The sequence below is a fragment of the Podarcis cretensis genome (assembly GCF_951804945.1).
Source record: "Podarcis cretensis genome assembly, chromosome: 6".
Classification (NCBI taxonomy): Eukaryota; Metazoa; Chordata; class Lepidosauria; order Squamata; family Lacertidae; genus Podarcis; species Podarcis cretensis.
In genome coordinates, this window is record NC_137175.1 from 73,012,619 (window position 1) to 73,037,108 (window position 24,490).

At 42.2% G+C, this 24,490-nt stretch overlaps 1 protein-coding gene across 6 annotated transcripts in view; it reads right to left on the reverse strand.

The window, feature by feature from the left end:
- The window catches only part of LOC307218855 (uncharacterized protein), a 278,451-nt gene that overhangs the window by 178,077 nt on the left and 75,884 nt on the right, over positions 1-24,490 (reverse strand). The window lies entirely within an intron of this gene.

The following is a 24,490-nucleotide window of genomic DNA, read 5'->3' on the forward strand; positions in this document are numbered from 1 at the left end:
TTATTATTATTATTATTATTATTATTATTATTATTATTTGCCATTTGTATGGTAACATTTTTGCAAAGCTTATTTCCTCTAATAGAATACATTTCTGTGTGCTATTTTCATCAACATACACATTTTATTCTCACATTACCATAGTATATGCATTGTTTGTGGGGGGTTTTAGTACACGTTACTTGTCTGGGGAACTGCACTGAGGAGAGAAAAAAAGAGAAGTGTGAATTTCAAAAGCCAGCGGCATTTTGTTTCAAAAAGTGTGAATTAGGCATGTTCGCCTTTAAGTGTGAGTTGAATTGAAGCCACCCACCCCACCCCACCCCACCTCTAGTAAACCCCTCATCCCTATTAAGGCTTTGGGTATGTCTTAAGTGGCAGCAGCAGAACTACAGCATCACCACTGATGCTCAGAACACGTGAGCCAGTGTGGTGTAGTGGTTAAGAGCAGTAGACTCGTAATCTGGTGAACTGGGTTCGCATCTCTGCTCCTCCACATGCAGCTACTGGGTGACCTTGGGCTAGTCACACTTTTCTGAAGTCTCTCAGCCCCACTCACCTCACAGAGTGTTTGTTGTGGGGGAGGAAGGGAAAGGAGAATGTTAGCCACTTTGAGACTCCTTCGGGTAGTGATATCAAATCCAAACTCCTCCTCCTCCTCCTCTTCTTCTTCTATGTGAGTTTCTACATATTGACTGGCAATGTTAAATCATATAAGGTACCCCTCACTTCCTTAGGAAGACCCGCCTTACACAGATGTCAGGAATGTCAGGAACCACAGAGCACCAAGTTGAGAAGACTAGTTGTAAAGCCAAGGTGGGGAATCATGGGCAAGTTTCCAGAAGCTACATCTGGACCAGATGCAAAACTGGATGAAAACAACATGCATGACTTTTACCTTTTCATAGCAGGCTATATTCTAGTCTGCAAAAGTCAAAGATTTACACCCCCACCCCCACACCTTCCAGACCCTCCAAATGTCCCTATTTTCCATGGACAGTCCTGGATCAACATAAGCCATCCCAGTTTCTGATTTGATCCCGGAATGTCCCACTTTTCCTTAAAGGTAAAGGTAAAGGTACCCCTGCCCGGAAGGGGCAGTCTTGCCAGACTCTAGGGTTGTGCGCTCATCTCACTCTAGAGGCCGGGAGCCAGTGCTGTCCGCAGACACTTCCGGGTCACGTGGCCAGCGTGACAAGCTGCATCTGGCGAGCCAGCGCAGCACACGGAATGCCGTTTACCTTCCCGCTAGTAAGTGGTCCCTATTTATCTACTTGCACCCGGAGGTGCTTTCGAACTGCTAGGCTGGCAGGTGCTGGGACCAAGCGACGGGAGCGCACCCCGCCGCGGGGATTCGAACCGCCGACCTTTCGATCGGCAAGTCCTAGGCGCTGAGGCTTTTACCCACAGCCCCACCCGCGTCCCCACTTTTCCTTAGGATGTCCCTATTTTCATCAAAGAAATGTTGGTATGTGAACCCCGAGCCAAGGAAGTAAGTAACTCTACAACCTTTAGAAGACGTCTGAAGACAGCCCTGCATAGAGACGTTTTTTAAATGTTTAATGTTTTATTATGTTTTCAGGTATGTTGAAAGCTGCTCAGAGTGGCTTGGGCAACCCAGTCAGATGGGTGGGGTATTGTTGCTGCTGCTGTTGTTGAATAAGACGTCCCTATTTTAATCAGAGAGATGTTGGAAGGTATGATATTCAAACCATAGTTGAAAGACACATCCCAGCCAGGCAAAAGCACCGAGGAGGATACTGAGCAGAACAGTTATCGGCAAGTCCTGAAGCCTAGATTGAGAGGCCAGTTTATAATCCCTGTTGCAGAGGCAGGTTGTATTTTATTTTTATTTTTATTTAGCTTTTGCTATATAAAATAGCCATGTGGGCTCTTCCCATTAATACCTGACATTTGAAAGTCATTTAACAGAATCAAGCTATCACATCACTGGAGATAGGTAAAGGTAAAGGTAAAGGTAAAGGGACCCCTGACCATTAGGTACAGTCGTGACCGACTCTGGGGTTGCGGTGCTCATCTCGCTTTATTGGCCGAGGGAGCCGGCGTACAGCTTCCGGGTCATGGGGCCAGCATGACTAAGCCGCTTCTGGCGAACCAGAGCAGCGCACCGAAACACCGTTTACCTTCCCGCTAGTAAGTGGTCCCTATTTATCTACTTGCACCCGGAGGTGCTTTCGAACTGCTAGGTTGGCAGGAGCAGGGACCGAGCAACGGGAGCTCACCCCGTCGCGGGGATTCGAACCACCGACCTTCTGATCGGCAAGTCCTAGACTCTGTGGTTTAACCCACAGCGCCACCCGTGTCCCAGGAGATAGGTAGGTTTGAGCTAATATGCTCTAGGTCAGGCATCCCCAAACTCCGCCCTCCAGTAGTTTTGGGACTACAACTCCCATCATCCTTAGCTAACAGGACCAGTGGTCAGGGATGATGGGAACTGTAGTTCCCAAACAGCTGGAGAGCCAAGTTTGGGGATGCCTGCTCTAGGTCTTACATCCCTGCCACTGCGGGGACAGTGTGGAATTGTAGTTAAGAGTGTCAGGCTAGGGCCTGTAGGAGACCAGAGCACTGTGGTCGATAAGCCTGACACATCCATATACAGCCCAGTATCCCTAACGCCAGGTAATTTTCAAACAAGTTAAAAAACACAGGTCCCAATAAGGATCCTCAGGAGAACCAGCTTCTTTAATCCCTCGGTTATGACAACTGTCCATTTATTCCTACTCTCTCTGTTTTCTGTTCTTAAACCAGTTACAGATCAATACGAGGACCTGTGTTCTTATCACATGACTGCTAAATCCTCTAAAAAGTACGTATATAATTATTTTGTGCAGCTTAAATTATCTCTCTTTCATAATAATAATTATAATAAAATTTTATTTGTATCCCGCCCTCCCCAGCCAAGGAGGGCTCTAAATACCAGCTCTGCCATGTACACTGTTCATTATATTTATATATCTGTTATTCTGCAGAATCCAAATACATTACATAAAATATCAACAGATATAGGAGGGACCCGTTCCAGTCTCAATTCTGAGCTTAACAGAGAAGCTGCCTTTTATACAACTTTTGAAACAACTGCTCAACAGTTTGGGTGCAGGGAGGTAGAATTCAGGTATTCATCTCCTCAGCGTAGCGAGCATACAATGCACAGAAATACAAATACAGACTGCTGTTTTCTGACTGGATCTCTGGATTCGGACCATTTAATTTTTTTCATTATGATTTTGGTTGAACAATAGGTGCATTTATACGACTTTTCAGCATAATTAGAAGTTTTAGAGCAATTAGAAGGGCCTATATCTATGACAGTCAAATACCAAAAAAGATAGTTCTCTCTCTTGCACTTTCTCTTGTTTTTTATTAAAACATAAAAGTTAACTTTTCATTTTCCCTGTTGGATCAAGCGAAATGTTCAGTTAACTTTCTTCTCTCTTTCAAACTATGCTGCATCAGCAAAAATTCAGTAAGGAACATTAATTATCAAATGTGCCAGTTTTGTGACTATTAAGTACCTCATTAGATTCTGTTTTGGAAATTGCATTTATGAGCATTTTTATACAAAAAAAATCTAGGCATGCTTGGCATTCTGTAACTCCACATATACAGTGTGAGATGAAGATCATCTATGCGGCTGCTGTAGCATATGTGGTTTTTGTTAAACTAAAAGCACTTCAAGCAAATTTGTTACTTTATCGCAGGAAATGTAACATTTGAAATATGAAGCTCTGTAACCCCAATCTTCTCTGATAAACATGCTCAAAGGGCTTTCAGAGGGAGTAAAATAAATGTGCAGCAGAAAAGGGTTTAAACGAATGAAAGAAAGACGGTGTGAAATGGTTTTCCATTGCATTCTCCCACGTTACAATTAAAATACCATCTACAGATTTACACCTGTCCATCCATCCATGTAAACACCTTTATGCTAATTTCTATTATACAACTCTCCCTCACATGGATTAAATGAGCAGGTATGTATTTGGTTTTCTTTAGCAGGTATATATGTATATACTGTACCTGGCTTTCATATTATATACAAACCTCTCACTCTTAGAGCAGAAATCCTCATACTTTTAACAAAAGGAGGAGGAGAACGAGGCAGGGAAAAAAATAAATTAAAACTGTGTTTAAAATATATCATCTGTCCTAACCTTTCCTCCATTAGGGAAAATATGCCTGGAAAAAAGATTAAATACAAATTTGCTTTGCTTTTAAACCCACTTAAGAAGCACCTATCCCATCTGTCCATATAAATTCCAATGGAAAACACGATGACATGCAATTACTAATCTCAATGTACACAGCTATGCCTCGGGGACTTGCTGGTTCATATTTTACTGTTCTGTAATCAAATACAAAACTAATGAGTAAAAATATGCTTCCCCCAATAAATTCCCAGCACCTGGACAAGCGTCTGACAGGGAAATGGAAGATGCTCACACAAAATTCATTCTGCAAAGCTATTAAAGTGTTATACTTGCCAACAAGTGTTCATTAAACAAGAATGAAGGATCTTTATGCCAGTTTCTTACCAAAGGCTTTTTAATATTTTAATGGAGAGTAAAGACTATTTATCTGAACTCTGATCAGTTAATGTTCAAATCTGTTATGAAGAAACAAGGAGTCTTTTATAATACCTTTCATAAAAATCCACTTTGCAATGCTTCAAATAAAGACTAAGCACTGTAAAAGATTATGTTGCATATAAACAAAATCAGTATCGTTTTGAAATTATATGGTTATTCCTGGAACTCTTTCTCACATCAGAAATGTGTTTTGTATATATTTTTATTTAAAGAGTGGTTTGATAAACACCCCCCATGATACAAATGGAAAAAGGGATTGGAGGTGACATCACTTTTTCAAGAGCTGGAAATAAAACAAAGCCAATTTCATGGGACAGATGAAAGACGAGTGAGAATAATAGAACCTACAAACCTAGTCCATATACCTCTTTAGGAAACAAGAGCTTAGATAGAGGTGATGGTAATCGAGAGATAATCTTCCATAAAGGAATCTGTGAGCTGCTTCTCATGTTACACTCGACATGGATACTGAGCTGTTCTGCATAGCAGAATGCTAAACGGGGAGGCTTTTCTCTAAAAACCACTTAAGCTTCCCTGCAGGCAAACTTTAGAGGAATGTATTAATGCGCACTTTGAGTCTGTGAATTTCATAATCTTTTGTACTGTACTCAGGTCCTTGCTTCCGTGTTTGGCACACCAGAGCATCAGAAAGCATTGCCAGGGGTAAGGATGGCTGGTCATTTTTCCACATGTATTATTTTATCAGTCCTGATTCTGCACTCATCTGTGGATTTTTTAAAGGGAAGAAATCCACAGGAAAAATCCATATTCAGATAGCACTTAAATACGTAGTTTGAACACATTGTTTCCAGGGAGGAAAAAAAAGACAGATCTCATTCTGAAACACACATTTTCATACATATTCTGTACATTTCAGAGCCAAGAACTGCATTGCTAAATTCAGTGAAGTGCAGCATCTGAAGGAAACTGCAGTTCACATTGTATCACAATTCACAAAGATCTAATTCTTCGATTCCCTGGCTGAAGGGCACCCCTGATGCCACTTATTAGTATGCCACAGTATGGAAGTACTACAGACTTTGAAGCATGCATTTTAGGAGCCTCCTAATCCTCTGCTAGGGGACGCGGGTGGCGCTGTGGGTTAAACCACAGAGCCTAGGACTTGCTGATCAGAAGGTCGGTGGTTCGAATCCCCGCGACGGGGTGAGCTCCCGTTGCTCGGTCCCTGCTCCTGCCAACATAGCAGTTCGAAAGCACGTCAAAGTGAAAGTAGATAAATAGGTACCGCTCCGGCGGGAAGGTAAACGGCGTTTCCATGCACTGCTCTGGTTCGCTAGAAGCGGCTTAGTCATGCTGGCCACATGACCTGGAAGCTGTATGCCGGCTCCCTCGGCCAATAAAGCGAGATGAGCGCCGCAACCCCAGAGTCGGCCACGACTAGACCTAATGGTCAGGGGTCCCTTCACCTTTACCTTTAATCCTATGCTTGTTTCCTCAATACTCCATCCTGGCTCAGACACTTAGGTGGCTCCAAGCTATGTCCCCATCTATAGAGCGGTCGCTCAATCTTGCCATTATTGGCAGCTGTGGTTTCCAAAATAAATACATAGAAAGATAGATTTGGGGATAAATACTTTGGAATTGTTCCAAAGAACAGTTGTGTGCAAACAATTAAAGCTGATGATTATGATAAAAACAATGATGGTCACGATGACACAACTTTTCTCCCAGCTGTCCTTCACTCAGGCTAGAGGTCTCTAAATACTACATGTATTAGCAACCATCTTAGAATAACCCCAACAGATCATGGAGGAAATTATGGAAAGAGTTGGAAATTTATGGCTTGTGAAGCGATAAGGGAAAATTTAATAAAGATGTTTTACAGATGGTATTTAACACCAACCGAAATACGTGAAATGTATAAAACAAAATCAAATTTGTGTTGGAGGTGTAACAAAGTAGAGGGGACACTCATACATATGTGGTAGACATGTGATAAAATCAAAGGCTTCTGGGATATAGTGTACAAAGAAAAGGTTTAAACAAAACTTTGTTTAAAAAAAAGAAGCTTTTTTTATTGGGGATACCAGACACAGATATTGCCGGAGAAAATAAGAAAATATTCATTTATGCCACAGGAGCGGCAAGAACACTAATTGCCAAAAATTGGAAAAAAGAAATAATCCAGACCAAAAAAAAAAAAAAGAAAAGAATGGCAAGACAAACTATTTGATTATATTGAATTGGCTAGATTGACGGAGGCAATTAGGGGTCAAACCAAGCAAAAATTCCAAAAAGACGGGTAAAATATAGAGAATATCTTAAAAAGCAGTGCCCTCAAATTAATACTTGGACTTGCTTGGATTAATTTCTGCAGAGTAATTTATGGTACTATAGTTAAATACAGAAAGAAAAAGTGGATAATAATGAACTGAAAAGGAGACAGTTTACCAAAAATGAAAAAAGAACAGTGTTGAGGATGAAGGAAGTCAATTCGAAGAAAAGAAGAACAACAATGGTGTGTGTGTGTGTGTGTGTATGATATTTGTTTTGTATAAGTTTTCGTACGTTATCATGCCTTATTTGTATTTTTTTGTTTTTTGTTTTGTGGTTTGTTTTTCTTTTGATTCTGTACTATTATTTTCATGTTTAGTTTTACAAGTGCGTTTGTATGTGTTGTAAATAAACTCTCTCTCTCTCTCTCTCTCTCTCTCTCTCTCTCTCTCTCTCTTAATAAAATAACTCCAACAGATTCTACTTCCTTGACCCCACTAAGGGTGACTTTCCTACCACATTAACCCTCAGAGGGCCATATTGGGATGACCAACTAAGCATATTTCTCCACAATAAGAGTTCTTCCTGTCCTGGATTGCAGAAAGGCAGTGTACATTTCTTGCTTTAAAAATGATGCCCGCTCAACTTCTATGCAATTAGCAGTTCCACATGTGGAATCTGCTGTTATTATTTCTAGTTATTCCCTTAAACAGAAAGCAGAGCTGACGGGCATAAATTTAAACTCACAGAACCCTCCTTTTCTAAGAACCAACTGGCCTGTCAGGGTGAGATCCAAATCCATTGCTGCTGGCAAATGTAAGAGAAGGGGAGCTGATTTTTCATATTTTCCATGTCCCTGCTACAGCCCCTTGTGCTTTCCCTGAAAACATGCACCAAAGAATTGGGAGTCCCATCTGAATGGATGTGGTGGCAAGGTGTACATGCAGGGGGGAAAGGTCAAGGAGAAAATTGCTTCCCATTCTCTTATGTTAGCAGACAACTCTGCTGGATCAAAAGCTATTCTGCATACATATATCTCAAAGTGGGCAAATATGAAAAATCAGATATGTGTGTGTCGCAACCCTAAATCCAGGAGGTCATGAAGTCATGAGGGGAAAGCAGAATTCCCCAGAGGGGTGAATGTATAAGAAATAACTCTAAATTGTGCAAACAAGCAAGTTAAACTGAACAGTCCAGAAAAGGGGGTGGGCAGGAAGAATACATACATTTATAAAAAGAAAAAAGAAAGACACCATGAAGCAAGTAACAGAACAGGCATTTGCCAAGAAGACTGGAAGAAAGATTCAATCTCACCCATGTTATTGATCTGGCTCAACCATCTTGCATTCAGATGCCAACCTAGAATCATTACTTGAAATTCTCCCAACTTTTTGGAATCAATTACACTAGTGCTTTTGCTCTGATACCAAACTGCAAATGGATGGCTGGCCATTAAAACTTTATACTCTCGAGTCTGAATCCGGCAAAGCATTTCAGCACATGCTTAATTTTAAAATTCCTTTGTGGCTCTAGAGGGTTGGTGCCCAATCCAAGCAACGCACATGAAAATTCATGGAAAGGTTCCCAGTGACGAGCCGAGCAATCAGATCTGGCCCCCGTTAAGCTTCTCTCTCTCTAATCAGAGCACAATACAGAACACAAACCAAATTTAAAAGCTGCATCTCATGCAAATCTATTCAATCTTTCATGAAATCAAATCTTTATGAATACAACTTAAATTTCTCCGTTTAAAAGTGTGTGTGTGTGTGTGTGTGTGTGTGTGTGTGAAAAATTAAAATGACTTTCATGAATTTGCATATGTTAAATTATACAATTGCATGCACAGCTGCTAGTTTTATATATCCATATGAAGCCTCGAATGACATGTTTCGGTACTAGTTTTTAATGTCTGAAGCACAATCGACAGAGCTTTGCAAAGGCACAAAAATTCTTAGCCGATCAAAGTACATAGACTGGCTTACTTTGCACACGTGGTACATCACAGCCATTGCATTTTGCTGAACTTTTACTAAATGAACTATTTGGATAGTGCCACACCTTATAAAATCCTTGAGGGTCATCTTAGCTACATGATGTTATGTTGTAAGTAACTCCTAATAAGGAAGAGATGAGAAACTTGTGGCCCTCCAAATGTTGATGCACTAAAACGCCCATCGCCTCTGACTACTGGATGTGCTGACTGGGGCTGATGGGAGTTGGAGTCCAGCAACACCTGGAGGCTCCCCATCCATTAGCTAAAGATACAAGCTATGTTTTCACATATTTTTGGACTCCAACTTCCTTTAGCCCAAGCCAGAAGGCACAAAAAGTTGTATTTAATAGCATTCAAATGTGCACTTCAAATATACTTTTTTTTTCAAATATCTTACTTTATTTTTAAAACTTCTGTCCCCCAGTTTGTCCACAGAGACTCAAGGTGGCTAAGAAACAGTAATATACAAAGAATAAAAACAAATATAATCCCAAATTCCCTCAACATACAGTCCAATCAATACATTAACAATAACCCTTAACTAACAATTTTTTCCTTTGCTTATCTGAGTCAGTGACTTAAAGAGAGGCATTTCTAAACATATTTTATCAGAAATTACACGTATTTTCTCTCAAAATATGCATTTAAAAATATTTTTTAAATGGTTTTAAAGCAGAGAACTGTGTTGGAGCATTCAGGAGGCGTTAAAGTCTGTGTATAACCAAGATCCGATCTGTACATTAGCCGGAGAGGTGCAGATCAGGTCAGTTCATATCTGAATTCGAAAATATCAAATTCCTCACGCATTCCTCCATCTGTCCTGCTGACTGCACACTTCCCTGTGATGAAATGAGCAAATAAATCTGAACAGTGATCTTAAGCGCACAACACAGCACTTCAATGACCACTTTACCAAATGCTAGCCGTAATCTGCATTGGATTTGCTGCTTTCCAATGACTAATTTTTCATCATGTACACAGATAGCAAGAGGCGACTTTTTCCTTGTAAAGGGCCTCCCTCCCTGCTTCACCCCACAGCCTTCTGCTCCGTTTGGTGTAAAGGGTAGCGTTGCATAGTGAAGCAACATGCCACGCAGGGCAAAAATTGTGCTATAAACTGTGGCTTTTGACGTAACGATTATTCAGTCCATTGTGGAATTAAGCCTCAGTGAAAAGAATGGCAACTGCTATCTGGTTCGTTACCATTTTTCTAGATCTCTGTTGAACGACTGCCTACATCCACACGTAAGCCAGTCCCAACTAAGGTGTGCGTTTATGAGGTGGGAAAGCCTCTTCTCTTCACCGAGGGGAGGGGTTGTGGGCGGGAATCGCTTTCCGTGCTCATGGGGGGGGCGGGTCGGGTCCGTTGTGTCAGAGTCCTGGGCCCATGTCATGCCCCACAGCCAGCCAATTTGGTATGGTGTGGCCGCATTTAAACGGCCGCGGGCCCACGAGCTCCTCCTGTTTTGTTCCTGCTTCCTTGGATCTCCTGCCCTCCCTCCCTCTATGTCATGGGTTGTCAAACTAAGGACTGGGGGCCGGATCGGGCCCAACTGCATTCCAAATCTGGCCCGCGAATGGTCTGGGAATCAGCGTGTTTTTACATGAGTAGAATGTGTCTTTTTATTTAAAATGGATCTCTGGGTTATTTGTGGGGCCTGCCTGGTGTTTTTACATGAGTAGAATGTGAGCTTTTGTTTAAAATGCATCTCTGGGTTATTTGTGGGGCATAGGAATTCATTTACCCCCCCCCCAATATAGTCCGGCCCCTCACAAGGTCTGATGGACAGTGGACCGGCTCCCTGCTGAAAAGGTTTGCTGACCCCTGCTCTATGTCTTGCATTCAGCACTTGACCTTGCTATGGACTTCGGTTGATCACCTGTTCAAGGGGCCTGGTAGGAATTTTTTCCACGTGGCAGATTGGCACCAGCCACTTGGTTTTTCGCCTACCTTGTAGCAAATCGTCACAACTTTGTAAGGTTTGGCGGTTAGGCATTGGAAAATGTGTTGTGTGTTGGAGGGGAAGTTGTGGCCATCACCTACCTTTCCCATTGAAGGGTATTCCATTAAAGGAATCCGGCAGTCGTGGTTCCTGTCCGATGCCCAGGTGGTGGCTAGGGCCATGGCACGGCCCTCCGGTGACTCTAGGGCAGTGGTGGCAAACCTTTTAGAGACCGAGTGCCCAAACTGCAAACCAAAACCCACTTATTTATCGCAAAGTACCCAGAGTTGTTGAACTTTTTGGGGGCAGCTGCTGACCAAAGTTTTTTGGGGGTCGCAAAAGTTGCTTTGCTTTTTTTTGGGGGGGGTGCCCCAAAGCTGTTCAGATTTTTTTTTGGGGTGGGGGGGAGAAATAAATGATGAATAATACCTTTACTGGAACTAACACATAGCACCAACATCATGGTCTGACAACGTGCCAAAAAAAATCACCACAGAAAGGGTTAAAAATGATGATGATGATGATGATGAAGCAAGCCCGCTTTTCAATATAAAACAAATTCTTACATTTCCCTGGCAATGAAAACATACACATTAGTCTACATGGGTATAATAACATTCATTTGTTGTACATAAAAGGATAAATCAAAGAGGTGTACTTCTGCAACACATAATCAGTTTGTGACATTCATTAACAGAAGATATGGTGAGGGCTGCTGTCTTCCAGAGGTTTGAAATATTAGAGGGAAACCAATGGCCTTCCATATATCGCTGGACAAGTTACCCATCTCTGCCTTAAAACAAATGCTTAGAAAAATCCAGAGAGAATAGGTCTGTCAACAGCCATGCTTCCTAAATGGAGCCTCCTTTTATAAAGGTAGCATATTGACAAAAATCAGACAGGATGAGCACCCATTTCATGACCAGCTACTTCATTTCCTACTGCAAAAATAAGCTGGAAAAGAACGCTTGTCAGTAGAGACAGGCCTACAAAATTATCCTTTCTGTCTCCCTCTCTTTCTTCCCTCCCTGATTTTTCAATGAACCTGAAATATTGAGGGGTTTTTTAATACCAAAGCTGGAACAAGATTATAGTTGTCCTTGTACGTTACCTTATAAGGAAGCTTTTGACAGCACTAGATTGCATTCATAAAAACTAATGAAGATTCCTCCTTAATACGCATTGCTTTCTTCCAAGTTTGGACTTGAAGTGACAACGTTACAGAGAACATTACAGAGAAATACCCTGCAGGTTTTTTGTTTAAATTGCGTCCTATAAAACAATGTCCCCTTGTCAGTCACCACTAATTCAGCAGAAGTTAACCAATAAATCTCTCCAAAGGCCAGCAAAGCGCTTAACTTGGCACATCCCTAATAAAATTAGGAATGTGACTTTATTACATGAACCTTATGTAGATTTGGCCAAGATATTAAGATTTTTGCTTATGGCAACAATGGCTAATGTGGATTGGTATTTTCATTATAACACACCCCACAGCATTTCCAAGTTACGTCTCAGGTTTCCAAATTGGACAATATTTTTCAACGGCATTTGACACATTGCTAGGTGCTGTGGTTGAAACTCTTGTCACCAAAGCTGCACACAATTTAGCATACTTAAAGGCAGTAAAGACTTTCGGTAATGCTAATTCTGCTGCATAAATGAGGGCAAATTAATTAATACTTCTATTAACGTAACCTGATTTCACTTTGTTCAAGCAGAGAAGCACTTATAAGCTTTTAACCCAAGCTCAGATATATTGTTTCAGCTCAAGGCAATTTTGCAAAGCGATTTATACAGGAATAAGCTGAAAATGCTGATGGGAGGGGGGGAGGAAGAGGGAAACAGCAAGATTTGGAGGGTCTGAAATGCACTCTTTGCAGTTTCCCCATTTCCACAGGAAAAACATATTTGCGAAATTGTTGGACGCTCTGAGCCCTCGGAGCATTTTATTTTAGAAAATCCTGTCATATTGTGCTTATAGTTCTTTTATCTATTCCCCACTTTCTCTCTTGTACCATCTCTTTCCTTCCATTTATAACACCTCTATTCTTTCCCCCCCTTTTCTCTCCTTCCCCCACACCTCTCGTTCCACCGCCTTTCACTTTCTCCCTTTGTTATGTGTTGTTCAAACTATAATACCATCGGCTTTGTAGACAACAAGATAGTGGTCTCACCTGGCACCAGGTGAGCACTGTAGAAGCCAATGGCCACACCTTTGGCAGAGCACAATATACGCAGGACATTGTCCCTCCTCCACGCATAGCCGTTCTGTTTAACATGCAGCAATCTCAACCCTGCAAGACTATCAAGTCACGGAAGTTCACCTTATGATAAATACAACATAGCACGAAAAAGAAGTATGATTGATGCCCACTAAGCAGACTGTTTATCAGACAAACTCATTTTGCCAACTTTGACATAAACTGTTAGTTTTCTTATCGGACTGACATTGCGAGACCAGCACCTTGGTGGAAAAAAACTTCCCAAGAACTCTTCAATGACCTCTAAACAGCGCTATCTTATCATCATCTGACTTTCTACCACAATAAATCATTCACAAATAGGTTAAAAGAAAAGCTGATATTAGAAAATGGATTTATTTTCCATAGCTATAGACTTCAAAATGTGGCAAGACTTTCGGTGGAACTGGGTGATGTTGATAAAGTGTGCAAGGAAACTCTTTGCTCCCACTGATGTTTTGTGAGACAACTGTCTAATGTGATTTGTTATCTCCCAGAGAGAGAAAGAACTTGATTACTATCCATTGGGCACTTATTAATTGTTTTGTGGGCGCTTGGTAATTTGATTCTCAATACCTAACTTGGAAGCAGAAAGAGATTCCTTGGCCTGAACCCAGTGAGGTCTTCTACAAATGGAAAATGTCCTTCTATTCAGAGAAGGGCAGCTTCTGTTCTCAGAAGCAGCTTGGGTCCAGAATGGAAGGGAAGAGTTATATTTTTGCCTCCACCCTACAGCTCCAAAAAATAACTTACCTGCAGATCCAGAAAATCCTCTGGAGGAGATCAGGGTGGCAATGGTGCTCAACCACTCATAAAAACCACATAATGATCAGGAACCTTTGAAAATCAGGAGAGGGCTCGTGCACCTTTAATAGTTGTGATGGAAGCTACACCTGCTGAAATGCCCTATTAAAGGTACAAGAGCCATTTCCTCTTCTCCATTTAGCAACTTCCTTGAAAAGTGTAACATTCTCTCTCTTTCTCTCTGTGTGTATTTCACAGTAGACAGAAGTAATGATTTCTGAGTTAAGCAGACAGAAAGCAATATTCCCAGATTATGTTACTGTACATTTGACTTGCAGTTAGGGTTCCTAGGACTGAAATTCTTTTATTTTGATGCATTGCCCATGACAATCCTTCTTCTTCTACAATGTGGCAGCCATAGGAAAGTTTGCACGCTCAGTCCTCAAGGTTCAACAGTGAAGCCCAGCAATTCTGTCCAGTGCCCTGTGTTTACTGAGCATGCTTCCCTTAACATGCTCCAGAAATGAACTCTCTGCTTTTGCACTGGGTTTCCTTGGCAGTTGAGTTGGTGTGACCTGAAGGTAGGAAATGAAAAACAACAACGGGAGTAACCCTATTCACACGTTGCTCCCTGTGAGGGCTATGTGAGGAGGATGGAGTGGGGCTTTCTTACGCACATTGTGCTCTGTTGCTGTGTGAGTGATTGAAGAATTATACCAGAGTCATTTCCCCCTACATGCCTTTCTCCTTTCTTTCTCCAAAACTGAACATGAAAGTGGTAGCCAAGAAGGCCTCACTCTGAACTCAGCATGGCCTTTGAGTCATTTTTACAAATATGGCAGCAATAGAAGCAAAAACAAATCTTGGTTTACTGCTGAAAAACACTCGTTGAGTAATATAAAGCAAATTTACTTCAATTTACTACAGATAATCATATGCAGATCTGGAGTCTTTATATTTTACAGCTCGCCTTAATTTCACGTCTTCCAAGTGCAGACAGTATGCACATAAAACATTTCATCATAGTGTTTCGATGGAGTCCCTCTCCCCTCTAAAAAACAAAAAACTATTTCTGTAACAGAATATCCCATCCCAAATTCCTCATCACGTTATGTAAAACACTGTTTTCCATGTCAAGCTTGCAAAACTGCACTGACATGACTAATTGAGATGTAACTGAGAGCTGCACAATGCAAAGTAGCAATTGGGGGGGGGAGAAAGTGGAGCTGCATTTTAAAGGTCTTTGCTTAAGAAACCATAATGCAGATAAGCAGTTTAACTACACAGTATTTGTCAGGCTGCACAATAGTTCCCAGCTCAGGAGAACAAAAGTCATTTCCTCCTCCACCATTTTGGTATTTAACATCTGAATCACCATCCTTAAGACACACATGTTAAGTGTACACACCATGTGAGCAGGAGATAATATCCTCTGCTCTCACCCACTTTGGTTATCAAAACCTAATGAGCTCCAAAATAGATACATTCCCACTATTTCGTATTAAAGAAAAGCTAGTTGCTGATCATTCGTCTAAAGCAAGCACGTCCAGCTCCCAAGAGACTGTGATCTACTCCCAGTGTAAAAAAACCTGGCAATGATCTACCCATTGTCATTGCAGGGAGGAGGAACGTGTGTGTGTGTGTGTGTGTGTGTGGAAGGGGAGGATTGCCCAGAGTTGTTGAGCTTTTTGGGGGAAGAAATACCATAAATCGCTCACAACAAAATCCACAGCCAACAAACGCACAAAGCGCCAATCATCGTATCCCAAATCACAATCATCAAATGTCAAACGACCGCCCACTAGAGGCGATGGAGGAACAGAGTGAGGGGGAGGGGGCAGAGACATACATTCCCACATTTTTTTTAATCCCACGAGCAATAAGGGTCCCGCAATCGACCACGATCACCCGTGGATCTACCTGTCAATCGCAGTTGACCGGTTGAACATGTATGGCCTAAAGCATTCACTGAGTTACCCTGAAGGAGTGTCTCCATCCCCATCATTCAGCCCAGACACTGAGGTCCAGCTCCAAGGGCCTTCTGGTGGTTCCCTCACTGCAAGAGGTGAGGTTACAGGGAACCAGGCAGAGGGCCTTCTCGGCAGCGGAGCCCTCCCTGTGGAACGTCCTCCCATCAGATGTCAAGGAGATAAAGAACTACACAGTTTTAAGAAGACATCTGAAGGCAGCCCTGTATCGGCAAGTTTTTAACATTCAATGTTTAATTATCTTTTTATATTCTGCTGGAAGCTGCCCAGAGAGCTGGGAAAACCCAGCCAGATGGGTGGGGTATAAATAAAATCATCATCATCGTCATCATCATGGGTTAGTTGGGGTTATTTCTTAGCCCCAAAACTAGTTTGTAGGTCGCCTTGGACAAACCTCTCTCTGTTAGACTCAGTATTCTTTCTGTAAAATGGAATTAACATTCTATTATTCGGAAAAAAAATTAGTGTATACTAAAGAAAAATACTGCCTAGAGCTAATGGGTCAAACATCATTAGCATTTGTGCCTATGCACAAGGACAGCCTTTGTTAAGTTTTCAAAGGGTTAACTGGGGAATGTTAAGAAGGAGAAAGGAAGAAAAATTAGAAGAACTGTGAAGGGGAAGAATGTGAAATTTGACTCTATCCAGCTTGTGTTTTGCTACACAGAGATTCAGTAATTTTTCTCATAGCAAATTATTAGAACATCAAGTTCTAGCAGGTATTTACTACCATCATCAATGCCTTCTCCTGATTGTGTGAGTTTAATGAAACTGGTACGCTATTGGCAATCAGGTGCATGCAATTCCAACAGTAAATTCAGAAGAGGAAATCAGAACGCAGGTCTCTCCGCCTGCCATATCCCCCCCCCCCCCCATGAGAATAATCTGGTTGTAACTCTGACTTTCAGAAGGACAGAATTAAATTGGACCTTTCATCTACCTAAATAGAAATATTCCTCTTTCATGCACCCTCTCCCATTCCCTACTTTTCATTTCAAGTCCATTCCACCAGAAAGTCCTCTAGCATGAGCCTTGTTGAAAAGTTCAGGAACTGTGTTAAGGCCATTGCAGTTTTCTTAAATGTGTTGTAGACATTCTAAGCCTATAACCAAACTTAAATATATGTACCTGAAACAATTGTGTCTTATTTATTTCTCTGTTTACCCCTACCTTCAGATCGCTTCTCTTCCTTTGTTATTTCCCCGGTGTCAAATTTTAGATTGTAAGCTCCTTGGGGACAGGACCTCCATAAAACATAATGCACACCAGGGGAGCCAAGTTGCCCCCAAGATTGAGAAGAAGAGAAGAAGAAGAGTTTGGATTTGATATCCCGCTTTATCACTACCTGAAGAAGTCTCAAAGCGGCTAACATTCTCCTTTCCCTTCCTCCCCCACAACAAACACTCTGTGAGGTGAGTGGGGCTGAGAGACTTCAAAGAAGTGTGACTAGCCCAAGGTCACCCAGCAGCTGCATGTGGAGGAGCGGAGACATGAACCTGGTTCACCAGATTACGAGTCCACCACTCTTAACCACTACACCACACTGGCTCTGGTGCGCATTGATTGTGTGTGACATCACATGCATGGAGTGATGTCACATTGTCTGGAGAAGGCCAAGCACTCTGGAGGAACCGGCCAGTGTGCCACACTCAGTTCCGCACTGGGCCTCCTCTGCACCCTCAACATTGAGGGGTTCAAAGACACCTTGACCCCCTAGAGTTGGTGCGCCTGATCCCCACTGACAATGATACACAGTGGAACTTTGGTTCTCAAATTTAATCCGTTCCGGGAGTCCATTTGACTCCCGAAAGCATTCAAAAACTAAGGTGCGGCTTCCGATTGGCTGTAGGAGCTTCCTGCACTCAAGCAGAAGCCGTGTCAGACGTTCAGCTTCCGAAAAACATTTGAAAACCGGAACACTTACTTACGGGTTTTTGGCATTTGGGAGCCAAAACGTACGAGTACCAAGGCGTTTGAGAACCAAGGTACGACTGCATAAAGAAAGAAGTGACCCTGTGACCATATTGTTTATGTTCCTGTTCTGTTTCCCCACATTCATCTGGCTCCCATGTCAAATTTCAAAGTGGAAGCTATGCAGGGGCTGCCTTCGTGTACTCTGTAAATTGCCATGCACTGATGCTATAATAAGAAAAATGAATAACAATTAATAAATAATAAATAATTCCACACTAACACCAGTGACTGAAAAGCAAAATAAAAAGCGTCCACATGACATATTATGCTAGCAATAAGTCCTGCAACGCAGCTCTTAATATTACTTTAAACAATGAAATTATTCAGGAATCTGAGGAAATTCTTTGGAAGGGTTTGCTCGTTGGATTCCCCTAAGTCACAAACTGAAATACCACACGCAAGGAGAAATACAGTTCAGTTGCATAGTTCCATCTTGCATATGCAAATATCACAGCCCAATCTTATGTCAGCTTCAAAAGATAATGTCATGCAGAAAATTAAGACCATCTGATGAAACAATGTTATGAAATGTGGTTGGACAGAGCGGCTCGTGGCATGTAACAGTTTCCACACCAAAACACAAGAGTCTGTGCAAGAAAACCTCAAATTCTGAACACTTCAGCAGAACGCAGTTTATTCATTGAGGGACAGCTGGTGTGTGTTTGTACGTGTGTGTCTGCTAGTTAGGACAAGGTTGCATAGCATTTGTTAATTCAGTCTTGACGCAGAAAATGTCTCGTGTCTCAGGCTATTCATTATCAGTTTGTGAATTTCTGGGCCAAACTATGTTACAAGTTCAAACCCTGGTCTACCCCAACTGCATACCAAAGGTCGGGGAGGTGGGGGTGGGGAACAGGTCCAATTTTTTTTAGAGAGAAAAGAAAACTAACCCGTCTTCTTCTGACCCACAGCTGGGCATGGAAGATAATTTCATTTGGTGCATTAAGTGAACAGACCAAATTCATAAATATTGTTTTCATTTGGGGCAGACTCCAACATTAAGCAAATAGGTTTGCTGTAAAGGTAAAGGTAAAGGGACCCCTGACCATTAGGTCCAGTCATGGCCGACTCTGGGGCTGCGGAGCTCATCTCGCTTTATTGGCCGAAGGAGCTGGCATACAGCTTCCGGGTCATGTGGTCAGCATGACCAAGCTGCTTCTGGCGAACCAGAGCAGCACATGGAAACGCTGTTTACCTTCCCGCTGTTTACCTATTTATCTACTTGCACTTTGAGGTGCTTTTGAACTGCTAGGTTGGCAGGAATAGAGACCGAACAACAGGAGCTCACTCCGTCGCGGGGATTCGAACCGCTGACCTTCTGATCGGCAAGTCCTAGGCTCTGTGGTTTAACCCACAGCACCACCCACGTCCCACAGGTCTGCTGTAGCTTCCATATATAGTTTGGCCCTCATCTGCTGGCAATTTGGGGTGGGGGGAAGCTATTTTCTTTGGATTTATTTAGCCCCATCCTGTGGGCAAGACAAGAGGAAACAGAGAACCTGGGGCTTCCACATGAAACAGCAGGCCACTTTTGCCCCAATAATGTATAGTAAAACAAAATGTCACAATAGCCAACTCACCCCAAGACAGCAGCAAATAAAACAGAATGCAGCAGGGATGCCCTAAGTATTATTTGGAAAGGAAATAGGCAGAAGTAGGACCCAGCGCTTGATTCTAAAAGTAGTAGCCACACATTTGCCAGAATGTCTCCTTCCGCCACGCTAACCATCCCCACTGTCATTATTTTTTAGGAATTTCCATTTTGCTCGGCCAGCCCACCTGACTCTGGGGCCTTGCAGATATTTTGGACTACAGTTCCCATCAACACCAGCAAACACAGTGCTGCTGACTGGTGCCATTGGGAGTTGTAGTCCAACATGCCTGCACAGCAGCGGGTTGGGGAATGCTGTCCTAAAGAATTTAACACGAACGGTAAAGGCTTGTGGAGAACAAACAGGAGAGGCTAAAACACAAATATTTTGTTGCTACATTCCAGCAATCTCTTTCTGAAAGCTGATGAAAAGTCCTGACAGGCCTTTATTGGAACATAAATTAACTGCACCAGAGCCTCATTTCAAGAGTTATTTTGGAGGAGAGGGGCAGGAAACCTATACAATTAGTTTGGGACTATCAAAGCAATTCTAGAGTCCTTTGGTGGCACGGTGCTTATCTGCATTCACTCTCTTTCTCCTTCCCGCCATAAAATGAAATAGAAGTAAACATTCCCATAATACTGCATTATTTACCACTGGTAGTTTGCTAATGTTAGAATCACTGAATTAATAGCATCACTGCTGCTAATATACGCTCAATAACGAGTTGGCATGCAGAGGCAAAAATCCCTATTCATTAACATTGCCTCACCTTCACATCTCTCCCTTTAGAAATTAATCCGTTCCCCCAAATAAACTCACTTGCTCGCCATTTGCATAATCCAGTTATCATTCCGGAGAATCCCATAAAAGGGCCTTAAATATGAGCTGTAGTAGCTGCAAAATTGTCTCAAGTGCCACTGCCAAAAACTCAGATTAATCTCAAATTAGCAGCTATGTTTGAAAACGCAGGCATATATTTGTCTTTTCTTCTCATTGCTATTAATTCTGACCCAGCCACTAGTTGAAGTGGTCATGCAAACAACAAATAACCCTGTTTAAAGTAGGTCCATGATTAATAAAGTTACTAGGTGTACTGGAAGAAGCAAAGATCACCAGTGTTGAAGCAATGATTCTTCAACATCAGCTTTGTTGGACTGGTCATGTTGTGTGGATGTCTGATGATTGTCTTCCAAAGCAACCACTCTATTCCAAACTTAAAAATGGAAAGCGTAATGCTGGTGGTCAACAAAAGAGGTTTAAAGACTGTCTCAAGGCAAATCTTAAAAAATGTAGTATAAACACTGACAACTGGGAAACACTGGCCTGCGAGCGCTCCAGGTGGAGAAGAGCCTTTACCAAAGGTGTCATGGGCTTTGAAGACACTCGAATGCAGGATGCAAGAGAGAAACGTGCTAAGAGGAAGGCGCGCTTGGCAAATCCACACCGTGATAAACTCCCACCCGGAAACCAATGTCCCCACTGTGGAAGGACATGTGGATCCAGAATTGGCCTCCACAGTCACTTACGGAGTCATTGTTAAAACCGTGTTTATGGAAGACAATCTTACTCAGCTACGAGTGATTGCCAAAGAAAAGTTACTAGATCATTATTGTGAAATGTTCACACGTCGGTGCATCAGTTCCATTTGTAGAATGGGAAGTTCAACCACCATCTAAAAATGAGGAACCAGTTATTCTTGACTCTGCCTTCAGTAAAGACCAGAAATTTGTACCTCTCTCCTTCTCTGCTTCATCATATTGGAAGAGGAAATCCCTCCATTTTACATTTTACCATGATTTTGTATTGAGACTTGAGACTAGTGATTACTCTTGGCTACCAAATGGATTAGGGACGCAGGTGGCGCTGTGGGTTAAAGCCTCAGCGCCTAGGACTTGCCGATCGAAAGGTCGGCGGTTCGAATCCCTGCGGCGGGGTGCGCTCCCGCTGCTCGGTCCCAGCGCCTGCCAACCTAGCAGTTCGAAAGCACCTCCGGGTGCAAGTAGATAAATAGGGACCGCTTACCAGCGGGAAGGTAAACGGCGTTTCCGTGTGCGGCTCTGGCTCGCCAGAGCAGCGATGTCACGCTGGCCATGTGACCCGGAAGTGTCTCCGGACAGCGCTGGCCCCTGGCCTCTTAAGTGAGATGGGTGCACAACCCCAGAGTCTGTCAAGACTGGCCCGTACGGGCAGGGGTACCTTTACCTTTACCTTTACCAAACGGATAATTTTTGAACTTTAGTTTACTATTCTTATATTGATGTAAGGCGAAGGCATTGGCTTGATTTAGTGCTGGCAAGGCATTAATGAAAGTGATAGCCCCAAGCTGCTCACCAAGCTACAATTCCAGAGTGATTTAATGATTAATCCTTCTTTCCAGGGAATTCTGGGAATTGCAACTCTGTGAGGGGAATCGGGGTCTTCAAACACCAATCAGTATCCTTAAGAAACTGCAGTTCCCAGGATTCTCTGAGGGAAGCCATGACTTCTAAAGTGGCATGAGAGTGCTTTCGGTTTATGGTATGGTTGTGGCCTTATATACTGACACATGTAAATGACACAGAAGCTGTGTTTCCTTCTCATATGCACAGAAGCAGCATCCCAAGCCAACTGCTGCTTTCGTTTTACTACTTAAGTTTTTCATTTATCTCAGGTATCTTTTGTACCTGAGGTTTTATTTTGTTCTTGTTGTTTTTAAAAAATCAAAGTGTGCATTGACTTTTAGAAAGAGATAGATTCTTGCACCTTTCGCTGTTAGATGTTTCACTGTTTCTCCATCTCATCATTCAGCTGTTTCTTCTGGCAAAGCCAGAAACCAGGAAAGAGTCATCGAGTAAAAGAAAACCAATAAATTCTGAGCAATTTGCTGCTAGTCCTGTTGTCTTAGTCCAAATTGATCCTTTATTTACTTCACCCAGAAATGTTTCTGGTGACAAGTCCATCAATTCACTACCAGCCTAGATTAAATGCTAATAAACCAAATGTAAAAAACAAACAAAAAAACAAAAAAAAAGTTAACCTTTTCATTATGGCTCTAACCAAAGGCACCAAAGAACTAAATTTTAGCATCTGCAAAATTTGGAATTTCTTTTCCCTTTAAAATTTGCAAATTATGTAGGGATTGTGAGTATTTTCATTTTCATAATACACAACTCGTGGAGTGAAATCACAGAAGCAGCTAGAAAATATTATTCTGGAAAACAAACAAGGAGGAAGGTGAATTCTCTGTAGAATGAGGACATAATGCTATTTGCCACAAGCATTTTACAGCGAATCAAAGAATCTGAATGGATCTGAAAGATGAATTGGTCCACAGAGTACTAATGTAGTCCCTCCAGATGTTGTTAGACTTCCATACCTGACCTTTGGCCATCCTGGCTGGAACAGATGTGAGATTAAGTTCAACAACATATGGAGTACTCCTGGTCTAGTCCACCCTTTATTGATGTAGGAAAGCCTCTAAAGGTAACTATCCAGCTTCAAATCTTCTAATGAAGGACAGTGGGGCCCCCCATTTTTAAAACGGAGAGAATTGCACTGAAAAATTCAGAAATGGCTGTGTTTTCATTCACACTTTTTTTTCAGGAAGTATGAATGTCTCAAGTTCACCTTGCAATGTGAATTGAATCAAATTTCTCCCCCCAATCCTGGCTTCCCATAGGTATCTGCTTGGCTATTGCTGGACTAGATGGTCTGATGCATCCTAGTTGGCCCAAGAGATTTCGCTGCCTGAAGAGATGGAGCAGCGAATGGTACCCTCCCATCCGTAAGTCGACTTGCATTAGTAATCAAGACCAGACGAGGCTGATGTTGTTTTGCACCTGAGGTAGAAACCACAAGAACCTCTTTCCCCTCCCTGTCAGAAAAAAACACAACAACAATAAAGTAAACAATGAACAATTTTCACCCCTTTCATGACACTCCAAACCACCTGCCTAAAGTGGCAGCCCCTCATTCTGCAAAATGGCAGGGTGGGCCCAGCGGGAGAGTGTGAAAATGAACACAAGTTGTTTGGAGACTCTATGGTTATATCCAAGGCACTGTGAAGAGTTACCATGGATATCTGTCACCATGGAAAATTCCTCAAAGATGAAGGGGGCAAGGTCAGCACACATGTAATGTACATTGTGTTCCTCAAGCCACTTTGAGCTCACTGAGAACTATTGTCTATCCCCATTCATGAGGGTTGAGAATGTTGAGAATGAGATGAAAAGAAAAACCTGAATATTTTTCTCCTTTTAATCTCCAATCGAAGTACCTACAATGTGAAACCAAGCTACCCTCGGGGCACTTTGCTACATTTATTAGAAACCAAAGATTAGAACCATTTTATGGAAATTAAAGATAATGTGGAACATTTGTCAACCTCACAGCCACACAGAAATGTGGAACAGCATCACGAAAAGCTTCTCAGACAGCATGTAAAATGGATTCAGCCCAGCTAGTTGGTTGTGGCTACCCGTGTAGCATAAGTAACTTTTAAAATTGGCTACTTCTTTCACTGCTGAACCACTATCACCTCCTGAGTTCTGCTGATGAGTGAGTCGGGGCTTTTCCATGTTATACATCCCAAACAAGTGCGAACTGCATTTTAGATACAGTAATATCTGTAGTTTCAGCAGTGGTATGGTTAGGTGATTTTAGGCTCTGAACTTTCAGAACAATCCTAACTGCAGAAATCTGGTTACCTCTATTCTAAATTATATTCAGGAGTGGGGCCACTGCTGGCTGAGCCAACCCAAACCTGACAGAGTGAAAACAAGCCTTTAGAATCCAGTTTGACATACACCACTCTTTTGGGTGTACGTTTTGCTGGGTTGCTAGATCATATGACTGACCTGAAAGAGCTAAATCATTTTAGACTCAGGAATTAATAGCTTTCTCCCTCAATCATTCCATCGCATCCTTGAGATGATACAGTCACTGTATTTGGAGAGCCTCCTGTTCATTTTGCTGAATGGGGCTCTGGACTTATGTCCCAAAGTCCTCCTGCCCCAAGACACTGCTGCTCTTGTAATCATAGAGCTGTAGAGTTGGAAGGGACCCCAATACTCACCTAGTCCAAACCCCTACAATGAAGGAATCTCAACTATAAAATCTTGTGAGCCGGAGTCCATTCTGAGCTTCGGCCCACCTGACCTTCACCCTGTAACTGTTGGCTACTCGTGCAACGG